This window comes from Sorex fumeus, unplaced genomic scaffold, assembly GCF_029834395.1.
Source record: "Sorex fumeus unplaced genomic scaffold, SorFum_2.1 ptg000008l, whole genome shotgun sequence".
Lineage (NCBI taxonomy): Eukaryota > Metazoa > Chordata > Mammalia > Eulipotyphla > Soricidae > Sorex > Sorex fumeus.
In genome coordinates this window covers 20763602-20786456 of record NW_026606065.1, presented here as the reverse complement: position 1 = coordinate 20786456, position 22855 = coordinate 20763602, and the positions used below count along the sequence as shown (strand labels likewise).

The 22855-nt window shown below is 41.2% G+C and overlaps 1 long non-coding RNA gene across 1 annotated transcript; it reads left to right on the top strand.

The window, feature by feature from the left end:
* The first annotated feature begins 19375 nt into the window (after positions 1 to 19375).
* Positions 19376 to 22466, top strand: LOC130019373 (uncharacterized). Its single transcript, XR_008791751.1, has 3 exons — positions 19376 to 19571; positions 19998 to 20083; positions 21360 to 22466. It is a non-coding gene; the product is annotated as an uncharacterized LOC130019373 (long non-coding RNA).
* The last annotated feature ends 389 nt before the right edge of the window (positions 22467 to 22855 follow it).

Genomic DNA, 22855 nt, shown 5'->3' with positions numbered 1-22855 from the left:
CTAATAACAACATATTTTAATGATATCTCTAGTTTTAAATATTTTGTAGCTAGTGCTGTTTATATTGTCCTCTCTTCCTACTGACTTTATAATTGCAGTAGGAAACTTGTCACTTACGTGGTTATAACAACCAGTGTTTGTAGTACTTAAAAGTTGAATAATAGCATAGCTCATGACATTTTTTTTTTCTTTTTGGGTCACACCCGGCGTTGCACAGGGGTTACTCCTGGCTCTGCACTCAGGAATCACTCCTGGCCGTGCTCAGGGAACCATATGGGATGCTGGGAATTGAACCCAGGTCGGCCGCGTGCAAGGCAAACGCCCTACCCGGTGTGCTATCGCTCCAACCTCAGCTCATGACATTTTTAAGAAAAATAAATTAATTTTTCAAAACATAAAAAAGTAGAAAATTTACTCCATTTCACAATCCTGGAAATACCCAAGAGAGGCTGGAGCAATAGCACAGCGGTTAGGGCATTTGCCTTGCACGTGGCTGACACGGGTTCGATTCGATTCCCAGCACTGCATATGGTCCCCTGAGCATCGCCAGGAGTAATTCCCGAGTGCAGAGCCAGGAGTAACCCCTAGGTATCGCCAGATGTGACCCAAAAAGCAAGAAATAATAAAAAGAAAAAAGAAAAAAAAAGAAAATACCCAAGATACTTCAGAAAATATGAAAATTTGATATGGAAATTCAATTTTTTAAAAAGATTAAAAATAAGTCTCTTAAAATTTTATTGATGTTGATGCCTAAATATTTATTTTGAATTTTATGAACACTCATGCTATTTTGATTTGTTTACTATCTACCACCTAAAATCCTTCTTATGCTTTGGGAAAAAAATACATCAGAAGACTGAAAATATCATAGCCTCAAATGTCTTAAGTCATGCAGGCAACCTGCGTACACTTAATCTATGAATGGGAACCTGTCCTCCACTGAATCATTACAGGTACTAGAACTCTCAGTCAAAAGAACTGATACAAAGGATCGAGGAGAGAAGCTTTGATTTTGGAGGTGGTAGCCACGGCTGAAAGTTTCCAGAGGCAGAAACAGAAGCTGTAAAAATTATGGAGTTGGATATCCTATGGGTAATATCAGGGATAAACTACATAATCTAGCACTCAGTTGCAGAAGCAACTTTGAGGACCAGTTCTATACTGTGCCTCCTGCCAAAGTTGAGTATATTCTTTCCCATTCCTGGAAACCAGTTTCTGTTTCCATGCTGTTTGTCCAACTTTTCAGATGACTTTGTAGCAGCTCATTTTCTTTCTTTCTTTTTTTTTTTTTTAATGTAGGAGTACGGCTATTTATTCAGCCACTGATTAGCTGATTGGATTGGGCATGAACTCCACCTTACTTTTTTTTTTATAACTTTATTTATTTATTTTTCTTCTTATATTTATTTATTGAATCACTGTGGGAAAAGTTACAAAGCTTTCAGATTTAAGTCTCGGTCATACAATGATCAAACACCTTTCCCTTCACCAGAACTCATTTTTCACCACCAAGAGCCCCAGTATACCCCCCTCCCAATGCCTGTGAGGCAGATGATTTCTACTTAACTTTTCTCTACATTGATTACATTCATTATTTTGACAATGATGCACCATTATTATTAGAATTTCCCCCCCAACAATCAGAATTGCTGAAAAGGCATTGTGAAATACTTTGTTTTCTATAGCTGGTTATGAGATTCATATAATGATTTTGGATTTCTGCAAAGAGCCAGATAATTATGAGATTGATTTCTGTGCATCTGGTGTTATTGCTGTGCCGGAGAGCTGCTCGTGGGGGGCAACTCGTGACCTTGGTAGGGCGTGAAGGACGAGTCGGTACTGCCCCCCTTCCCATGAGACTGCAGTTGCCCCGTCACTGCCGGCTCATACCTGGCTTTCCTATAAGCTCTGAGGCGGTGGGCATCTTGCTTCTGGGGGAGAAAAAGGCAGAAGAGAAAAACACCCTTTCCCTTCCAGGGAGGCATGGCACCATTGTTTAACGCATGGTCCATTCACTTTTATGCCGCAACCTGCTGGGCTCTGGAATAAGTCCTTTTGCCTCTGGAGCCATGGCCATGCCGGAGAGCTGCTTTTGGGGGGCAATTCGTCATCTTGGTAGGGCGTGAAGGATGAGCTGGTACCAACCCCCTTCCCATGAGACTGTAATAGCTCATTTTCTGTTTACATTATGACTGATTTCTGTCACCAAAAATCCTATCTGATACATATACGCATTGATAACAGATAAAAATCTACTAAATTCAAAAATATTATCAATAGTATTTTTTTTAAATTAGAAGCTATCATTTCTCTATTTGTATATAATAAATTATTTAAAATATTATTTAAAAGTTAAGACATTGTTTGGAGCGATAGCACAGTGTGTAGGGCGTTTGCCTTGCACGCGGCCAACATGGCCCACCCGAGTTTGATTCCTCCACCCCTCTCGAGAGCCCAGCAAGCTACAGAAACTATCTCGCCTGCATGGCAAAGCCTGGCAAGCTCCCCGTGATGTATTCGATATGCCAAACACAGTAACAAGGCTCACAATGTTACTGGGCCTGCTCAAACAAATTGATGAACAATGGGAGGGCAGGGGCAGTGAAGCTATTGTTCGAAATCATCAGTGTACAAATTTTATGTTCAAATAGGTCAGAAGATAGTTATACAAGATAGTTATACTTTATGTGTAAGAAATAAATATTAAACCCTTATTGATAATTACTGATGAATTTTTATTTTATTTTATTGGGGCAACAGGGCTACACCTGGCAGTCCTCATGGATTATTCCTGGTTCTGTGCTCAAGGATCATTCCGGAGGGTGGTGCACAGATCACTCAACTGGGTTCAGCAATATGCAAGCTAAGGCAAGCATCTGAGGACCTATACTATCTGGCCCTTTGGTATGTATGAATTTTTAATTCAGTTAACAAATTGAATTTAAACATCAGTGGCCAAGAACTGATGTCGGTGGGCCCTACAGGTGGCTCATGTGAAGTGGGGAGGAGAAAGACCATCATTTTCTCCTGACCCACCTCTGCCACCCAGGACTCTGGATTACTGGGTTCTTGTCTCACCTCGAAGAAAGGAATTTCAGGAGTAGATGAGCAATGAAATTACACAGTTTTTATTTGGAGGTTTTGAAGAGAAGGAGGAAGAGAAAGGGCGAGATAGTGGAGAGAAACGAACTCAAGAGAGAACCTTGGCTTCTCCAAGGGTGGAGACTCTACACACACCCCAGAATTAGACATGAAAGAATGAAAATACACATCTCAAGAGGGGAGATTCGGGAGACACATGTGCTCGGCACTGCATCTGGGCAAGCAGCACATGGGCTGGGGCAGCATATGCCTACCCTTCCTTTGTTCAAGGTGGCCTTTATAGGGTTTCTCCAACCTGCCTCCAGGTGGGGCTTCTACCTAGGTCAAAGTCCATTACTAAGAAGGTTACCAGGGAGGTTGGGAGTGGTGAAGGTCTTCTCTGAAATTCCTTTCCTGACCCTTTTGTTTCCGTCTGAGCTTCTCTAGATCTGTTGCTGTAGATAGGTGAGGGTCTTATCAGGCCTTAGTTCCTTTTTAATCCTGTTTTCTGCTTTTTGCCATTGCCTTGGGAGGGTGCCTTTCCTATCCTGCCTACATCAGAACTACCAAATAGCAAATTGCTCAATGATGTCACTATACCACTGTACAAGAGTGTCGTCTAGGCAAGATAGCAGTTATTCTATCCAAGGATATTTAAATCCTTGTATAATAAGCTCAATCACGTGAAAAATAAAATGAGAGAATTCCTTGAATAACAATTGGAAACAACATGAACTTGAGAAATAACGTGAATTATTCCTCTATTTACATAGGTCACCACACATTGAGAATCAGATTTAACATTCCAAGTTCCAGCTCAAATCTCTATTAGCTTTACTATGCCTGAAGTAGGCTGGCGCATAAGGGGTCCCTTGGTAATGAATTTCAAGAAACCATAAAAAAAAAAATCAAGAATGATGGGGATAGTCCTGAATACTCAGCTCCAGACTGGGGAAACCAGCTCAAACCCTAAAACCAGGGATGGGGCTCAAGTAATAGTACAGCAGGTAGGACATTTGCCTTACACATGGCTGACCTTATTTCCATCCTCAGCATCCCACATAGTCCCTCAATCCCTGTCAGGAGCAATCCCTGGGCTCAGAGCCAGTCGTAAACCCTGAGCACTGCTGAGTGTGCCCCGCTCCAAAACAAAAACAATAACAACCCTCCCATCTCCCCCCCCCCCACACACACACTGAAACCAGGATCAATCAAAAGACAAATCAGTGGGGACAAAGGGTGTGATTACATTCTGAATAGAAGGGGTGAATAGAGAGCATGACCCTATTCGAAATCGAAACTGAATAGAGATAATAACACTGGTAAGGCATTTGCCTAGCATATGGTGAACCCAGATTTAATCCTGAGCACTCCTTCTGGTCCCCTGAGCACCACCAGATCTGATCCTTGAGCACAAAATTTAGGAGTAAGCCCTAAGCAAAGCCAGATAAGGCTCAAAGATAAAACAAACAAAAGAGACTCTGAATAGATAGCTCCTGAACTTAAAGTCCGTTTTCTGTGACAGTGCCCTAGCAAGAACTCTTATATGAACAGAAATTTCCAAGCAGAAGCTGTCTTTTTTTTTTCCCCATTCTTTCCTTTCGTTTCTTTCTTTTACTCTGCTCATTTTGAATGGCCCATACACATTACAAGTGAATAATTCTTATTCAGTTTATTTTTGTTTGCTTTTTGGGGGGGAGTTGTGTAGAGTGGTTTTTGTTTTTGTTTTTTTTCATACCTGGCAATGTTCAGGGGTTGCTCCTGGCTCTGCACTCATGAGTTAGTCCTGGTGGTGCTGGGTGAACCACATGGTATTCCGCGGATGGAATCTGGGTTGGCCATGTGCAAGATAAATTCCCTCCCTGCTGCAGTATCGCTCTGGCCCCAAGAGTGAGTAATAATTTCCACTACTTTACAAACCATTCTTCCCTTCATACTTTTGGATTAACTATTTTGTTTTCCCAAAAATTCTTTTCTGCAAGAATAGACACAAATAGATCCAAATAGTGATCAAGACTGACTTTTTCTTTTCTGCAAAGAGCATAACTATGCCTTAGTCTGTGAATCACAATTCTCTGATAACTCAGTTAACAGGGAATAGTTTCCATGCCATGCAGATCAAGTGGTCTCAGGTGTAGCTTGATGGTTGCCTCAGGAGAACTGTCAGTGATTTAATACTCTCATATATACTCCGCTGTCCTAATTTTCCCCTGTATTTCACTGACAAGGTCACGGTGGGCCAGAGGGTAGTAGCACTTCCTCTATTGTGGCACTCTGAGGTGCCACCCACTGGAAATATATCAATTAACATCAATTTCTTATTCACTAGGAATGTTTGTAAGAAACTGATATCCCCTCAATCCTGCACTTGATTGATTCTGGAGTTAATCTTTTTTCCTACATTCAGTCTTCTTTTGAGTTAAAAGTTTTTCCAAGTTTGATCAAAACATTATTCACTGTTCAACATACAAGAACTTTTCTGATTCATACATTGATTTCTATAAGATTTATTGAATATAGAAGCTTTAATATTTCTTATACTTCAACTATAATGAAGTCTTGCCTACTTATATCATAGTTATATTAAATTCAACAGTGTAATTATGATTTCATGCCAATAGAAAAGCTGAATGTGTCAAGTAGTTCATTATATATGCTGGCATAATGTTTAATTAAATTATAGTCACATTTTAAACTAATCACTATAAAAATTAAGCATTCAGCTACCTTTTTTATTTTTTACGTACTTCTAAGGTATGATCTGACATGTAAAAGCTGCCATCACTTTTAATTTTATGTTTATCAGGGCTGAAGCGATAACACAGTGGGTAGGGCATTTGCTTTGCACGCGGCAGACCCCGGGTTCAATTCCCAGCATCCCATATAGTCCCCGGAGCACTGTCAGGAGTAATTCCTGAGTGCATTAGCCAGGAGTAACCCCTGTGCATCACCAGGTGTGACCCAAAAAACAAAACAAAAAAATTATGTTTATGAATTAAATAGTCTAGAGTATGTAACAAATATATGTTCATATCAAAGAAAGGGTTTCACAATCCATTTTTGGTTGCTTTCCTTGATTGATTCCCATAGAATCTGCAATGGAAAACTTGACTCTGGTCATTATGATTTCGAATAGTCAGATAAATTCAAATCGGGTGAGGATGTATTCCTTAATCGAGCTGCAAATGAGAGTACCAAAATTCCCAAGAAAGGGTTGCCTTTTTGGCAAAAATACAGATGATTATTGCGATAGATAGAATCCTCAAAGAGACCACTCAAGATTTTAATTCTCTGGTTGTTCAGTCAAACACTAATATATGTATTCTGCCAATGGACTTTGTTTTTGGATTTTTTGTTTGTCTATTTTTCTGATTTCAGGACATGTCTGGCAGTGCTCAGGCACAACTCATGGCTCATTGTTTAGGGGACACACCCAACAGTGCTCAGTAACTGTAGGATAACACTGTTTTTGTCCTTCCTGCATAGCCTCAGGTAGTTTAGGTTTATTGGGTTGCTCCCATCACAGTGCTCCCATTCCTCTGTGATTATTTGTAACTTCTGTCTTCGTGTTCTGTTGACTTGTAAATATTGTTTTTCTTTTCTCCCTAAAACCTTTGAATACTTTATTCAGAGCAATATCCTTTTTGTATGGACACAGGAAGACAGTATATGCTATGCTTTTGTAACATGACTCAGTGATATTTTCCTCCTGGGCAACTGCTCTCTCGACCTAAGCCTCAGCTGCCCTTTCTTCCTAGCACCCCCCTAAGCAGGGTCCTGACGAGGAACTGGATGGAATCGGGCAAGTGGTAAGATATGTGCTATCCTGGCATCAAGATGGGCCTGGCCAAAGTGCCATAATGCTTAACTATAAGTTAAGAGCTTGGGGGCTGGAGTGATAGCACAGTGGGGAGGGTGTTTGCCTTCCACGCAGCCAACCCAAGTTCGATTCCCAGCATCCCATAGATTTCCCTGAGCACTGCCAGGAGTAATTCCTGAGTGCAAAGCCAGGAGTAACTGCTGTGCAATGCCGGGTGTGACCCAAAAACCAAAAAAAGTTAAGAGCTTGGTCTCGGGTTCCGGGGCCGAGATCTCCAAGCCTACTCGGATTTGGGCCAAGCATCCTCCACCCAGATCCTCCAAATTCCAGTAGGTGGGGGTCACACCCACCAACTAGCCCCCTGGCGCCGTGTAATCCCATCAATAGCCAAGACTCAGAGACTATAAAAACCAGCTCCCGGAAGAGAACAGTGCAGTCTCCTGCCCCCGCGCCTGACTGTCCTCGCTCGCCAGAACCCCTTGGAGGGGAGTGGGTTGAGCTTTCCTCCTCGGCCCGACCAGGGCTCCGGCAGCCAAAGACCTCCAGGACCAGCCACCACCATGCTGAGACCACTCTACGCACACCTGAAGGTACCAGCAGAGGAACAAAGGCAAGCGGGACCCGGGGCTGAGATCTCCAAGCCTACTCTGATCGGGGCTGAGCATCCTCCACCCAGATCCTCCGAATTCCAGTAGGCGGGGGTCACACCCACCAACTGGCCCCCTGGCGCCGTGTAATCCCATCAACGGCCAAGACTCAGAGACTATAAAAACCAGCTCCCGGACATCCTATTAAGACATCTTATTATCTCATTCCTACTTTGGACAAACTGGCAGGCTACCAAATGTAGCCTGCCTACATGGCAGAGTCTGGCAAACTCCCCGTGGCGTACCCAATATGCCAAATACCAGTAACAATGATGGGTCTCATTCTCCTAAAGAGCCTTGAATATAATCTCAGGGCTAGATGAAGGGGACGTTACTGGGTCCTGCTCGAGGCAATCAACGATTAAGAGGATGATTTGTGATTGTGATTGTGAAGAGCTTAGTCATGGACAAATACTGTCGTGATCCAAAAGATAATAACTATATTTGGACCCAGCTTGGATTAGGAAAGATTAATCTGGCCTGAGTGCTGTAGTCTGAGTCTGTGGCAAGATGTTCCCAGGAGAGCTGCCCTACAAGCCTCAATGTTCTCTCTTACTGTGTCCATACAAAAATAACTAGTATTGAGATGTTGATAGTTATTGGACTGAGGAAAGTAGAAAAACACCTTAGAAGGTATTTTGCCCTTGGGCAGTCAGGAAGGGTTTTGGAATACCTCTTAGGTGGTGTTCCCTTTGAACCTGGTGGGCCCTCAGGAAGGGCCTTCTTATGTTGATTTTGCTACCTGACTGGGTACAGTGTCAGCCCAGAGTGCTGGGGAGTTGGAGAGGCAAGAGAGCTGGAGAGAGGAGAGAGAGAGAGAGAGAGAGAGAGAGAGAGAGAGAGAGAGAGAGAGAGAGAGAGAGAAGAGCAGCATGATGGATGATGGACCGTGGAGAGGCTAGCAAGGGGAACAGAGAGAGAAGAATGTAGAAGAATATAGGAGCTGGCACTTGGAGAGAGAAAGCCCAGGCTGCGAGATGGAGCATGGAGAGATGAGTGGGAGAGACAGAAGGAGACGGAAATGAGGAGCAGTGGAGACTAGAATGGGAGGCTCAGGGAGATTGGGGCAGGTGCGTGGCCATGGGGCAGACAGCAGAGGAGACGAGGGTCAAGCCAGCTGGTTGATCAGTTGCCATTTATTTCATTCCAGATAAAATCAATCCTAAAAAGTCTAGAAGAGTGGCTGGAGTGATAGCACAGCAGGTAGGGCGTTTGCCTTGCACGCGGCTGTCCTGGGTTCAATTCTCAGCATCCCATATGGTTCCCCGAGCACCACCAGGGGTAACTCCTTAGTGCAGAGCCAGGAGTAACCCCTGTACATCGCTGGGTGTGACCCAAAAAGAAAAAAAAATTAGAGATTACTTAAGACAATCAGCTTTAAATATTTTGGGTTGGTCTGATGGGACTAAATGTATAAAAAGATATTCAAACAGGGATAAATTAAAAAGAAACAAAAGCAAATGAAGAAAATATATTCATGATATCAATTTAAGCAATATGTTTAAGATAACAAAGACATACTATGCTATAAATTTAAACATATGATTATATATTGTAGCATTATAGCACTGTCCTCCCATTGTTCATCGTTTGCTCGAGTGGGCACCAGTAACGTCTCCATTGTGAGACTTGTTACTGTTTTTGGCATATCGAATATGCCACGGGAAGCTTGCCAGGCTCTGCCATGCGGGCAGGATACTGTCGGTAGCTTGCCAGGCTCTCCAAGAGTGATGGAGGAATCAAACCCAGGTCTGCCACATTCAAGGCAATCACCCTATCCGCTGTGCTATCACTCCAGCCCATGGTTATATATTAAAAGTAAAGTAAAGTAAAGGCCCTCCCGTTGATCGTCGATTTGCTCAAGCAGGCCCAGTAACGTCTCCATTGGAGACTTTGTTGTTACTGTGTCTGGCATATCCAATACTCTCGGTAGCTTGCCGGGCTCTCCGAGAGGGGCGGAGGAATCGAACTCGGGTCGGCCATGTTGGCTGCGTGCAAGGCAGACGCCCTATCCGCTGTGCTATCGCTCCAGCCCATGATTATATATTACAAAGATAAATATTACCTTTATCCATATTTTTTTTACTATGGGAAAATGTATTCCAGATGCTAACCAAGAAACTGAAAAACTAACTTTTGGACCATTATCCCACAGAGATTCTTAAAAAAAAAATTGTCATTTAAAAAAATTTTCCCTTGTTTATTTTGGGGCCACATCCAGAGGTGTTCAGGCTTACTCCTGACTCTGCACTCAGGGATCACTCACTTTTGGCAGTTTCGGTCACGGTCACCGTCACCCTGTTGTTCATCGATTTGCTCGAGCGGGCCCAGTAATGTCTCCATTGGAGACTTTGTTGTTACTGTGTCTGGCATATCGAATACGTCACGGGGAGCTTGCCAAACTCTGCCGAGCGGGCGAGATACTCTCGGTAGCTTGCCGGGCTCTCCGAGAGGGGCGGAGGAATCGAACTCGGGTCGGCCATGTTGGCTGCATGCAAGGCAAACGCCCATATATTATGCCAGTGATCTAACTCACATTGGCCACAAGCAATGCTGTATTCTCACTGCATTTTCTCTTCAGGTCCCCAAATGCTTTGTTTTAAAGAATTGTTAGTAGTACAGAGATAAAAATCAGTCCCAGAAATGCAAGCTTTAGATTTAATGATTCTTCTTCTTTAACGAGCTTTTCTAAGGTGCTTTCTTTTTTATTTATTCCCTTTTTTACTTTATTGTAAACTTTAAGTTGTTTTCTAAATTATACAGTCAATAGTTTGCATCATGTTAGCTAGGAAGGAGTTTATCTGGGTATAACAGAAAGTTCAAAACAATGGCTCCTTAAACAAAATAGAATTTTCTTTACTACAAAATGAAAATTAAAGATAGGTAAACCACGTGTATAATGTCAGAGATTCCTGCTTGTTACCACAACCACTGCTTTTCCATGTTGGACAAATACTATTTTGAGAGAACAGATAATATGACCTAATTTCAGTCATCAGGAGAGACGAATGACAAAGGTCACCGTGCTCTTGATTTGAGAGCAGGACACAACTCTTGTGCTCACATCACATTAGTGTGGAGTCCCATGACAACATTACTGCAAGAATTACTCATGGGTAGAAATCGATCGAGCTGAAAATCTTGGCTTCAAATAACTAGGGAAACAGAGAAGGACAAACCTCTCATCAATCTCTGGTACAGAATCTTTGTCTTAATAATTTCCCATCTTGATTAAAGACTCTCCACATGCTTGGATGAGCCTCATGCATAAAGGAACCGGCAGAGGAACCCAGGTGTGCGGGACGCAGGGCTGAGATCTCCAAGCCTGCATGGTTTGGGATTGGGCCTTCCAGTAGCTAGACGGTTACACCCACCAACTGCTGAGTAACCCCATCAACGGCCAGGATCCAGTGACTATCACACCAACCTCCCGGAAGCTATCCTCTAATTCTCACTCTCAGAGAACCCGGCAGGCTACTGAAAGTATCATACCAGCATATATGCCTAAATAGGAACACCTGTAAAGTTTATTTGTGTTTTCAGGCTACCGAGAATATCCCACCCACATGGCAGAGCCTGGTAAGCTATCCATGGTGTATTCGATATGCCAAATCTAGTAAATACAATGGATCTCATTCCCCTGACCCTGAATACAGCAGTGTTGAAAAGGATGTGGAAGAAGAGGCTGATAAAATCTCAAGGCCGAACTAGGCTGCCAAAATGAAGAAAGACAAAAATGACTGTCTGTACTTTCAATGCATGTACGCTGGCATCTGATGCATCCATTGAGGACTTGATGGTACAAGTGCGAAAGATCAAGTACGACATCATTGGTTTAATGGAGATGAGAAGGCACCAATCACATCACGCCATCTTCAACACTGGAGAAGAACTGTTCCTTGGAACATGCGACAAAAGAGACAACGGTGGTGTCGGTGTCCTTGTCAACACGAATTTAGCCATGAGCATCAATTCATTTGAATGCCTAACAACCCGAATCAGACTATTACACTTGAATAGATGTGGCTCACTACCAGCAGTTTTTATCTTCATTGTTTACACACCAACATCCAATTATGGCGAAAGAGAAATTGAGAAGTTCTACACGGAGCTGGAGAAGTTCTATAAAGAAGACCACACTTTCTACAAGATCATTGTCAGTGATTTTAATGCCAAGATAGGACCAAGAAGATCAGCTGAAGAACTCCACATTGGGACTCATGGCCTAGAATGGAACGAACAGGGTGACAGACTGTCTGAGTTCATCATGTCGACCAAAACCATCCATGGTAACTCACAGTTCCAGAAGGCCGAATCTAAACGTTGGTCATGGGAGTCTCCCAGTAGACGGTTCCACAACAAAATTGACCACATCATATTCAATCGATGGTTTTGCCTGACTGATGTTGCTGAATAATCTTCTCCATTGCCCTTCTGGAAGATGTGATAGATCCATTATCCCAAAATTCCAAACAGGATTGGACCACCATCTCCTTTGTGCAAAATTCTACTTCACAGAGCAGGGAGAAAGGAATGCAAAGTTTAAGAAGAGAACTCTCAGTACTACTACCAACTGGGAGCTCTTTGGCTCTGTTGCGGCAACATGGGAAGATGCCGTCATTGACAACATTGACGAGGAATACGATCAACTGGTTCAGCACCTCCATAATTGTGCGAGGAATGCCAAGAGAGAGATAACCACACACACACACACACACAAAAAGCCTGTCTTCGAAAACTCTTGAGCATATTCACCAATGTGGCTTGGTGCATGCCTCAGGCAACCGCAAGTGAACGTCAGAGCTCGCAAAGCAGTGCAGAGAAGCGATCAAGGAAGACCTTAAAGAGAGAAGAGCAGAAGTTTTGGTAGATGCAGCAGAAGCTGGGAAAAGCGTTTGTAACGCCTGCCTGTCCTTCACCAACTACAAGACCAAGATGACTGCCCTCCGACATCCTGATGGATCTATCACATCTTCCAGAAGGGCAATGAAGAAGATTATTCATGACTTCTACTCAGATCTCTTTAATAGCCACATCCACTTGCCCACATACCAAATTCCGCAGGATGGATGTGTCTTCCCAATGTTCTCCCTTCCGAAATCCTACACCCCATCTTGTTGGTAAAGAAACAAAGAGCACCTGGCTCAGACAAGGTTAGACCTGAACACTTGAAGAACCTACCATCAGTACTCATCAATACGCTGGCTCGGCTATTCACATGCTACCTGTCTGAATGCAAGGTTCCGTCCCAGTGGAAAACCAACAGGACTTGTACTACTATACAAGAAGGGAGACATCCACGACATTGGCAACTATCACTTAATCTGCCTATTGTCTGTCATCTACAAGCTGTTCACTTGAGTCAAACTGAATAGGATTGGTAGAACACTAGATGAAGGACAACCATGTGAGCAAGCTGGATTCCGAAAAGGATTCAGCACCATCGACCATATCCACCCAATAACCAAGCTCATTGAGGTTTCTCGGGAGTTCAAGATGCCATTCTGTCTAGCGTTCATTGATTTAAAGAAGGCCTTTGATTCTGTTGAGATGGAAGCAGTCATCGAATCCCTAGCCAATCAGGGCGCTCAAACTCAATACATCTGGATCCTCCATGAGTTGTATTACGGATTCACTACCAGGATCTCATCATTCTACAAGGAAGTGATCATCGATGTCAAGAGAGGGGTTTGGCAGGGTGATACTATTTCACTGAAACTCTTCAGTGCCACCCTCGAGAACGTCATGCGATGATTGGAATAGAAAGGAATGGGAGTGAAGATAGATGGTCGGCAACTACACCACCTCTACTTTGCTGATGACATCATTCTAATAACACCAAACATCAGCCAAGAGGCACAAATGCTGACGGACTTCGACCGTGAGTGTGGAAAGGTCGGATTACAGCTGAATCTCACAAAGACAATGTTCATGAGAAAGTCTTGTTCCTGACATTCCATTCACTTTCAATGGAACGACCATTTCTGAATGCAATGGTTATGTGTACCTAGGTTGAGAAGTCAACATAACGAATGACCTGGCACCTGAGTTGCGCAGGAGAAAGAGAACATCTTGGAACGTCTTCAAGAGCATTGAAGAAATAGCTAAGAGGACGAAGAACCTCCAGCTCCGAGCACATCTCTTGGATTCCACTGTTCTTCCTGCATTAACATATGCCTTAGAGACTTGGGCCATATGAAAACAGGATGAGAACGCTATTCAAGTCTCTCAAAGAGGAATCGAAAGAGCTATGCTTGGAGTATCACTTTCACTCAAATGAGAGAAAGAATCCGGAGTTCCGATCTCTGTCAATGCTCAAGAATCAGGGACGTTGTCTAATTTGCCAAGGCATTGAAAATCAGATGGGCTGACACGTAATGATATTTAGAGATGACCGCGGGACTAGAGCCATTACTGACTGGATTCCGTGGGACTTAAAAAGATCGCGTGCATGCCCACCTACGAGATGGTCAAACTTCTTCGTCAAGACCCTGAACGATCGGTTTGAGGCTCTTCATATTCCTAGAACAAGCAGATGCCATTGGGCATGCTAACATGCAACAAGGATGAATGGAGACGTTACTGGTGCCCGCTTGAACAAATCGATGAGTAACGGGATATCAAGTGATCCAGTGATTGATTAAAGACATTCTGTTATAAACTAAATTATGCCCCAAAACCTGCATTTTAATTGCATATTTCACTCTGTTCATCTATTTGTTTATTTTCACACTAGTTTTGCAAGGATACTTTAAATAGCCAATGATGCAAATCTTATATTATGGTTCTTCTCTGAGCTTCTTGAATAATTTTATGCATCTTCCCATACAGATCAAATTTTTAAACTCTGTCCTCTTTGGGAGGAGGATAGGGTGAGTTTGCCACACCTGGCAGTGCTAGGTGTCCTGGCACTGCGTGAGGGACCGTATGTAGTACTAGGCTCAAACTGAAGTTGGTCATATACAAAGAAAGCACCACAACTCCTGTACTACCTCTCAGCACACCCTGTACTCTTTTAAAAGCCAAACTAAAAACACTAAAAATTTGAAACGTTAAATTTGTATAAATTTGTATAATATGTGGAAGAAAATGTCTTTTTTTTTTTTTTGCTTTTTGGGTCACACTCAGAGATGACTAGGGGTTACTCCTGGTTCTGCACTCAGGAATTACTCCTGGTATTTCTTGGAGGACCATATGAAGTGCTGAAAATTGTTGATCCCGGGTTGGCCGTGTGCAAGGCAAACGCCCTACCTGCTGGACTATTGCTCTGGCTCCCCAAAACACCATTTTTTAAAATTTGGAGCACTCTTATCATAAGTAAATGATTATTCAGGTCCTCCTTTGATCTTTAAAAAAAATTTCAGTTCTTAATTGTTATTCAAAATTAAATTTTTAAGTTTATTTATATTATATCATTAGTCCTAAAGTTTATTTAGCTTTATGTTCAGTAAATCCTTTTTTTCCCCCCAAAATGACTTATTTTAGTATATCCCAGAAGATTTAGGGATCTCTAAGATAAGATATGGGGTCCAGAGTGACAGTACACTGGATAGGGAATTTGCCCTCCACATGACCAATGGGGGTTCAATTCCCAGCATCCCTGAGCAATACTAGGACTAATTCCTGAGCACAAAGCCAGGAATAACCCCTGAGTATTGCCGGAAGTGACCCCAAAAGCCAAAAAAAAATAAGATTAAGATACTATTTTTCACAGCTACTGAGACTCACATGTCAAAAATTAAAATTAGGGAGCGATACTGGAAAATTACTGGAGCGATAGCACAGCAGTAGGGCGTTTGCCTTGCACACAGCCAACATGGCCGACACGAGTTCGATTCCTCCGCCCCTCTCGGAGAGCCCGGCAAGCTACCGAGAGTATCTCGCCCGCATGGCAGAGCTTGGCAAGCTCCCCGTGACGTATTCAATATGCCAGACACAGTAACAACAAAGTCTCCAATGGAGACGTTACTGGGTCCGCTCGAGCAAATCGATGAACAACGGGAGGACAATGACAGTGACCAGTGAGATTCACATGTCAAAAATTAAAATTAGATAGCTAATGTCATCATGATCACGATCATCCTGTTATTCGTTGATTGCCTCAAGTAAGCACCAGTAACGTCTCCTTCGCCCTAGCCCTGAGATTTTAAAAAGTGCCATATTCAAGGCTCTTTCAGGGTTAGGAGAATGAGAGCCATCATTGTTACTGGTATTTGGCATATTTGGTACACCACAGGGAGTTTGCCAGACTCTGCCGTGTGGGCAGGTTACAGGTTGTCCTAAGTAAGAAAAAGATAATAAGATGCCCCAGCGAGGACAACCAGGTGCGGGGGCAGGAGACTCTGCACTGTTCTCTTCCAGGATCTGGGTTTTATAGTCTCTGGGTCTGGGTCTTGGCCATTGATGGGATTACATAGTGGCTGGGGGGTGGGGGATGGGGGGTGGGGGGTGGGCAGTTGGTGGGTGTGACCCCTGCCTACTGGAAAATGGAGGATCTGGGTAGAGGATGCTCAGCCCCCATCCGAGCAGGCTTGGAGATTTCAGCCCCAGGACCCCCATGCCTGGGTTCCTCTGCCGGTACCTTCATGCGAGTTCATGTCATAGTCCTTTGAAATTTCAGAAAATTACCAAGCAAATGTATATTTTGTTCTTATTGTTTTGTTCTTATTGGTAATTAGTCAGTAACTGGAAATGTGCAAGCTGAATCTCTCAATGACTAATCATGTTTCCGAACCCTGCATGAATAAACAGTAATTCTAAAAAGGAAAAAAAAAACCTGCTGAATCCCACATCCATGACTCATTGAGCACAGTACTCTAGTCAAGTAATGACTTGTAAAGATAATTCCTAATATTAGAGAAAAATTAAAGTGTTAACAAGAAAATTAGACAGAAAAGTAAGTCTGCATCTCTAGCTCTTAAGAGTTTTCTTAAATTTAAACCAAAAATATTTTTCTCCAGTAAATTAACAAACAAAAATATTTATTTATAATAGGAGAAAACACAAGTGAGTTAATCACTGGGTGTCAGCTAAGCACTGACAAACAGTCTAATTTAAAGACTAGGTGTCAGCAATGACCTTAAGAAATTGTCACAAAGGAAGAACACAGGATATCAGAATGAACTGCAAAAGATATGGAAATGTAATTAAATGTTCACAATGAAGATCTGTGACTCTTGGCACATTCTAGTTTCTATTTTGATTGTAAATTAATGGGTTCAGCAAACATTTTAGAACATAACCGGCACAAATTACTCACAGAAGTGAAGGGACTCTTAAGTTGTACCAAATCCAAATCTAGTTTAGAAGAACCTGCTATTCAGCAAGAGGAACAAGAAAATCATTTGTTTTAATACAAGACAGAGTGCTAAATATACTAGAGATTCAGTTTTTTTTTAAAATAAAACAAAAGCACTAGAAGGGGAAGAGATTAATATACGGCTCTTTAGAGGAGTTAGCTTTAAAATACAGCTTTTTAACACCTTTGGGATTTATAATTGTCAAGATGAGGGTATGGAAAAGAGAGAGAAGTTAAAGCTTTAAGTTCGTGTATGCAGGAAACACAACTTTTCAAAGTAGTGATACAAGCAAGAAAGTAGTTTAATGGGTGGTTCAGAACTTGAATTTTGAGAGGCCTTCAAAGTATTTTGTTGTTATTGATTTTAACAATGTTAAATTTAGTTACAGCTATGTTTTAGAAAGAGTCATTGAGAAGTCCACTTTTTAATGTGAATTTATGAGAGTGTTACATCAGAGACTGGAAACGAGGGGCCGTCAGAAAAAGCCTGTAGCTGCTCAGATGACAGAGTGAGCAGAATTCTAACTAGGTTCTCAAATTCCCATCCATTGGTTTACACAAACGGGCCTACAGTTATTCAGTCAAACATTGACTTAAGTGTTGTTGTGAAGGGATTTTGTGATTTAAGTCCCAGATCATTTGACCTTAACTTAGAGAGATCATCAAGGAGTGCCTGACCTAATCACATAAATTCCTTAAATCTGTGTCTAGAGGTCAGAGACCGGAAGTTAGAGAGACTCAAAGCATGAAAGCTGTTCAACAAGGGAATAACTTTCCATTACTGGAACTGAAGACGGAAGGAACTGTATGTGGCAAGGCATACAATGGCTCCTGGGAACCGAGAATGGCCCCTATCAAGAGCAGGCAATGAAACAGAACACTTCAGCCTCATAATGAACGGAACTGAATTCTGCCCACAACCTCAATAAGTTTGGAAATAGATTTCTTCCCCTCAACGGGCCCCATATAAGAATTCCACCTGGCTAGCATTTGGTTTCAACCTGTAATACCTGTAACACAGAATTGAGTCAGAGCACACCAGATACCCCTGATCTATAGAAACTGTAATAGAATAAATTTGTGTTATTTTTAGCCTCTAGCCTCTGTTTGCAGTAATTTGCAACCAGCAATGAAAATGCAGTAGTAGTGAAATATATCTTTTAAAATGGCTGTGCTTTATTAAACCAAGTATTCAATTCAGATTTGGAGAAGACAGTATTTTGGAATCTGTCTAGGTTAGCTTCATAAGAAACAAACACATTTCACCAAGTTTTCATTAGTAGAGATCTTCCCTAAGATTCACAGGTGCATGCCTAGCTATTTTAAAATACTTTAAAATTATTTATTAACAAGCAAAAGTTGAGTAGGAGTTGAGTATATATCATGCAATTAATTAAATGCCTAAGGAATCATAATAATGAATGGTCTTCAGAACTAAGAAAACTGAATTAATATAATATTCAAAAAGTACCATGATTTCTTTCAGTATTATTTTCCAAATTAGATCTTTTCAGTAACAAACTATTATGATACTGATAATTAACCATATTATTTTCTGCTGTCAGTTTTATTAAATTATGCAAAGAAATTTATAAACTGTACCTATAAATGTATAAATTAACTAAAAACACAAACAAAACAATTTTCAGATTTTAATTAAGAGTATTACTGTGTCTAATATAGTAAATCACAAGCTATAGATTATCTTAGTGCATTTAAATTATCCTGAAATATAATTTCAAAGACTTTTAAAATTTATTTTAGTTCTTGGTTTAATTGATACCCTAGCTATAATAGTGCTAAATACATATCATAGAACTACAACATAAATAATTCAAAAGATTATTGGTAAGTAATTAGTATTATATCCTTATAATAAATAGAACGTGACACTGAAACATATAAAATATGACATATAAAATCTATTTAAAGAAGAAAAAAAAAGATGTTTTCCCTACAAATATCTTACATTTAAATCCCAAAATAAATCTAACAATTCATAATCTTGACCACTTTGAATTAAATTGGAGATTACCGCATACTTCAAAGGGAATTTTGATTACATACAGTATCTTTTTTCAAACCTGAAACTGATGTTAACATATTAGAAATGAATTAAAGAAACTGGGATCACTTCATCAAAATTTTCTGATATGGCAGTAGAAAAATTTTTTATAATTATGATTATGACCCTGTAGTTGAAGTAATTATTTATGATCCTGTAGTCGGAGTAATTATAATTAAATAGATAAATAGATTTTTTGGTTGCTAAATAGATTTTTTTTTTAAGAAAAAAATTGAGATAAAAGTGCTCTTCAAAGAAAAAGAAATGCAGATTAAGGGGGGGGGGGAGAACATTGTTATATAAAAGGAATTATACTGTATGTTTCCAGGCAAACAGTAGGTGGCAACATTTACACGATCTTGTTTTTCAAATGCTTGTATAACATCAAAATGGAACATTCAAGATAATGATTCATGAAAATATGGGACTTTCCAAAAGTCACCTATTAGAATCTTCACGCATGAACACACTCTTTATGTGTTTCTATTTTAGAAAAGCATGCTTCTCCTTTATCAGAAAGGCTTTGCTAAAATAATCTTTAAAATGTTTTGTGAGTCATATTAGATTATTTGCCTAAATAAAAGGGTAGACATTTCTTCTTTCCATGAGTTATACAGATGTGTCAGCTGAATTAGACAAAGGGTGAGGATTCATGGAGACGTGAGTACTTGGAGAGCCCGGCAAGCTACCGAGAGCATTCCATATGCCAGACACAGTAACAACAAAGTCTCCAATGGAGACGTTACTGGGCCCGCTCGAGCAAATCGACGATCAACGGGAGGGCCTTTACCTTTACCTTTTATGCTCTAAGTGTTAAAAAAAAAAACTTCAGCCCTTGATCTGACCTCGGTAGACTGCAGCATCATGTTACAGGAGGCACATCCGGTGGTCAAGAGAAGAGAGAAGCTACATCCAGCTTCCTTTTCTCCTTTGAACACATGCAGCCCTCAGAGGTCTCCCATGTCAAGCTCAAGTCTGGAGCCGTTTGCCCTGGGCTTCTCCTACACGAACTTGCAGACCTAAGAAGCCATTTTAGGAGACAAATGGCTAATGTCACTGTGACCTCTGAGTAATTTTGTTTTTCAGAATGAAATTTGCTATTGCATGTGTTCCCGGTTGAAAATCCGTGCGACTCCAGAGGCGAGCAGAGGAGTTGCTTTGTAACAGCAGAGGTCAGTAATGGCAAAGGGGAAGGAAATGGAGCAATCAGGCCAGAACGTGCTGTCACTTTCTTTGAGTTGCACAATCAACAAGCAAAAGAGCCTGACACACAGAAAGAAGGGATAATTTACTCCTAAATGCCCACCAGTGCCTCCTGGGCAGGCCTGGTCTCCACTCCTGACTTTCTCAGAGATGTTTCTCAGAGCACTAGTTTCTACCATCCAGTATTTCTTTGGGAACCACAGCAGACTGTAAGGTGAAAATTTCCACTCTACTCTTTTACAATTATTAACTATTTTCTGACCTCATTAATCCTGGAAATTGCATTTATCTTTAAAAAGACTATTGGCAAGAAAAGAAGGAGGGACAAAAAAACGTTTTTCCAGACATCATGTTTCTTGAGTGCCCAGTCTTGCTCTAAGTACTTGGGTTGTAAAAGTAAACACCATACATCATATCCTCGTGGAACGTAGAGTCTGGTATGGGTAGGCTGAAATTAAATAAATGATATATCATATGTCAAGTGGTTTTGTTTCCTACGACTGCTCTCAGAAAGTACCATTAACTGGGTGCCTTGAGACAACAGAAATTTATCTTTCACTTCTGGAGAAACCCAAAATCTAAAAGGGGCCATGCTCCTTCTCAAAACTATACAGGAATTTTCCTAGTTTCTCGTGGTTTGCCAGTTGTCTAGCGTTTCTTGGCCAGTACAATTTCCATCATCACATGCATTGGCATTGTCCCTGAATCTCTTCTTCTATCATTTCCTTTTTACATGTCATTGCATGTGGCCAGATAGTTCTTTTAAACTGGACACTTGTCCTGCTGAACTAGAACCTACCCTTGTAACTCTTAACTTCTCTACATCTGCAAAGACTCTATTCATAGATAATGTCATAATTTGAGGTCACAGGAGTGAGGACTTAACTGCTGGGGAAGGGAAGAATGAGAAAAGTGTGATTCAATCTATATGTCAATAACAAAGAAGCAGATTAAAAAATTAAAAGTAGTGAACAGCTTTGTAGGTCTATCTCATAGTGATTCAATATAAAAAAAATTAAGTTTGAATTTCCAAGTTGGCAATAATGTCAGAATTTCTATGTGGATTGGCCAGGCCACTCCTATTTCTTGAAAAATGAAAAAATAGAAGAAGAAGAACAACAACAAAAAAGGGGGAGAGGACATTTAGATAAGGTGGTCAAGAGGAAGAAGACAAGGGATCTTTTCAGTTAACTTATTCCTGTCTCAAGTACATAAGATGAATAATTTTCTCTGTCACTTTGAAAGAATCTCGGATGCCTACACTTTGAGTATTCAGACAGGATAACTGAAGATCCTGTTGACTCACCACCTGACTGAGGATTGCTAACGGAAGAAGTCTTTGCTCTTATGAAGCCCGTGGCCTTCCTGTTACAAGTGGAAGTCAACTTCTGGAAATCCCTTTCCTTGTCTGTGTTTTATTGATAGTTCTCTAGACCCACAGCACTACTACACTGAGTCTTTCACTATAAAAGGCAAGACTGCAAAAGGGCACAAAATGCTAAAAAGTTTGTCTACCTTTCTTGTATCCCAGGACCCACAAAGTGAACTCATCCTTCAAGAAAAAGAATGAGAGAGAAGGAAAGAAAGGGATCAGAGATAAAGCGGGTAACTCACTCAGGTTCAATCCCTAGCTCCACATATTATCCCCTGTGACCCATAAGATGATATCCCTGGGTGCAGACTAATCCTTAAGCATAGCCAGTGTTGATGCCAAGAGTGAGGAAGGAAAGAAGGAAGGAAGGAAGGAAGGAAGGAAGGAAGGAAGGAAGGAAGGAAGGAAGGAAGACGGATGGGTGGGCTACCTTTGGTAGCAATGTAGCACTGTCCTCCCATTGTTCATCGATTTGCTGGAGTGGGCACCAGTAATGTCTCCATTGTGAGACTTGTTGTTACTGTTTTTGGCATCTCGAATATGCCACAGGGAGCTTGTCAGGGTCTGCTGTGCAGGCGGGATTCTCTCGGTAGCTTGCCAGGCTCTCTGAGACGAATGGACTACATTTGGTATGTTGATTGTCGATTTGCTTGAGCGGGCCCAGTAACATCTCCATTGGAGACTTTGTTGTTACTGTGTCTGGCATATTGAATACTCTCGATAGCTTGCCGGGCTCTCCGAGAGGGGCGGAGGAATCGAACTTGGGTCGGCCATGTTGGCCGCTTGTAAGGCGAACGCCCTACCCGCTGTGCTATCGCTCCAGCCCATGTTATATATACTAAATGTCCATAGTCTAGCTTAACCTACCTTAAATAGTCCAAACACTCTTATTCACCTTATATTAGTTAGCAAAATTATCCAATACAAAGTTTGTTTTATAAAAGTGTTGAATATCTCACATAATTTATAGAATTCTTGAAAATATACTAGGTCTGAAAAATGAAGTGCTGAATTGAAATTAATTGTTGCATTGATGTGAGTACTATGATAACAGCATATTAATTAATGACACTGTAGAATATCAGACAGTAAGCCTCATCTTCTGGTAGGATAACATTGGTTTGTCCTTTCTGCTTTGCCACAGGGAGCCACAGGGAGCTTAGGATTATTGGGTTACTCCCATCAAAGTGCTCCCATTCCTCTGTGTTTATTTGTAATCTCTTTATTTGTGCTCTGCTTCCCCAACTGGTCAATCACTTTTATCTCCTAATCAGACTCTGTTAATTTGTTAATACTGTTTTTTTTTTTTAAAGTCTTCTTCTTAAGTCTTTTGCATAGTTAGTTCAGAGCCATATCTTTTTTGTATAGA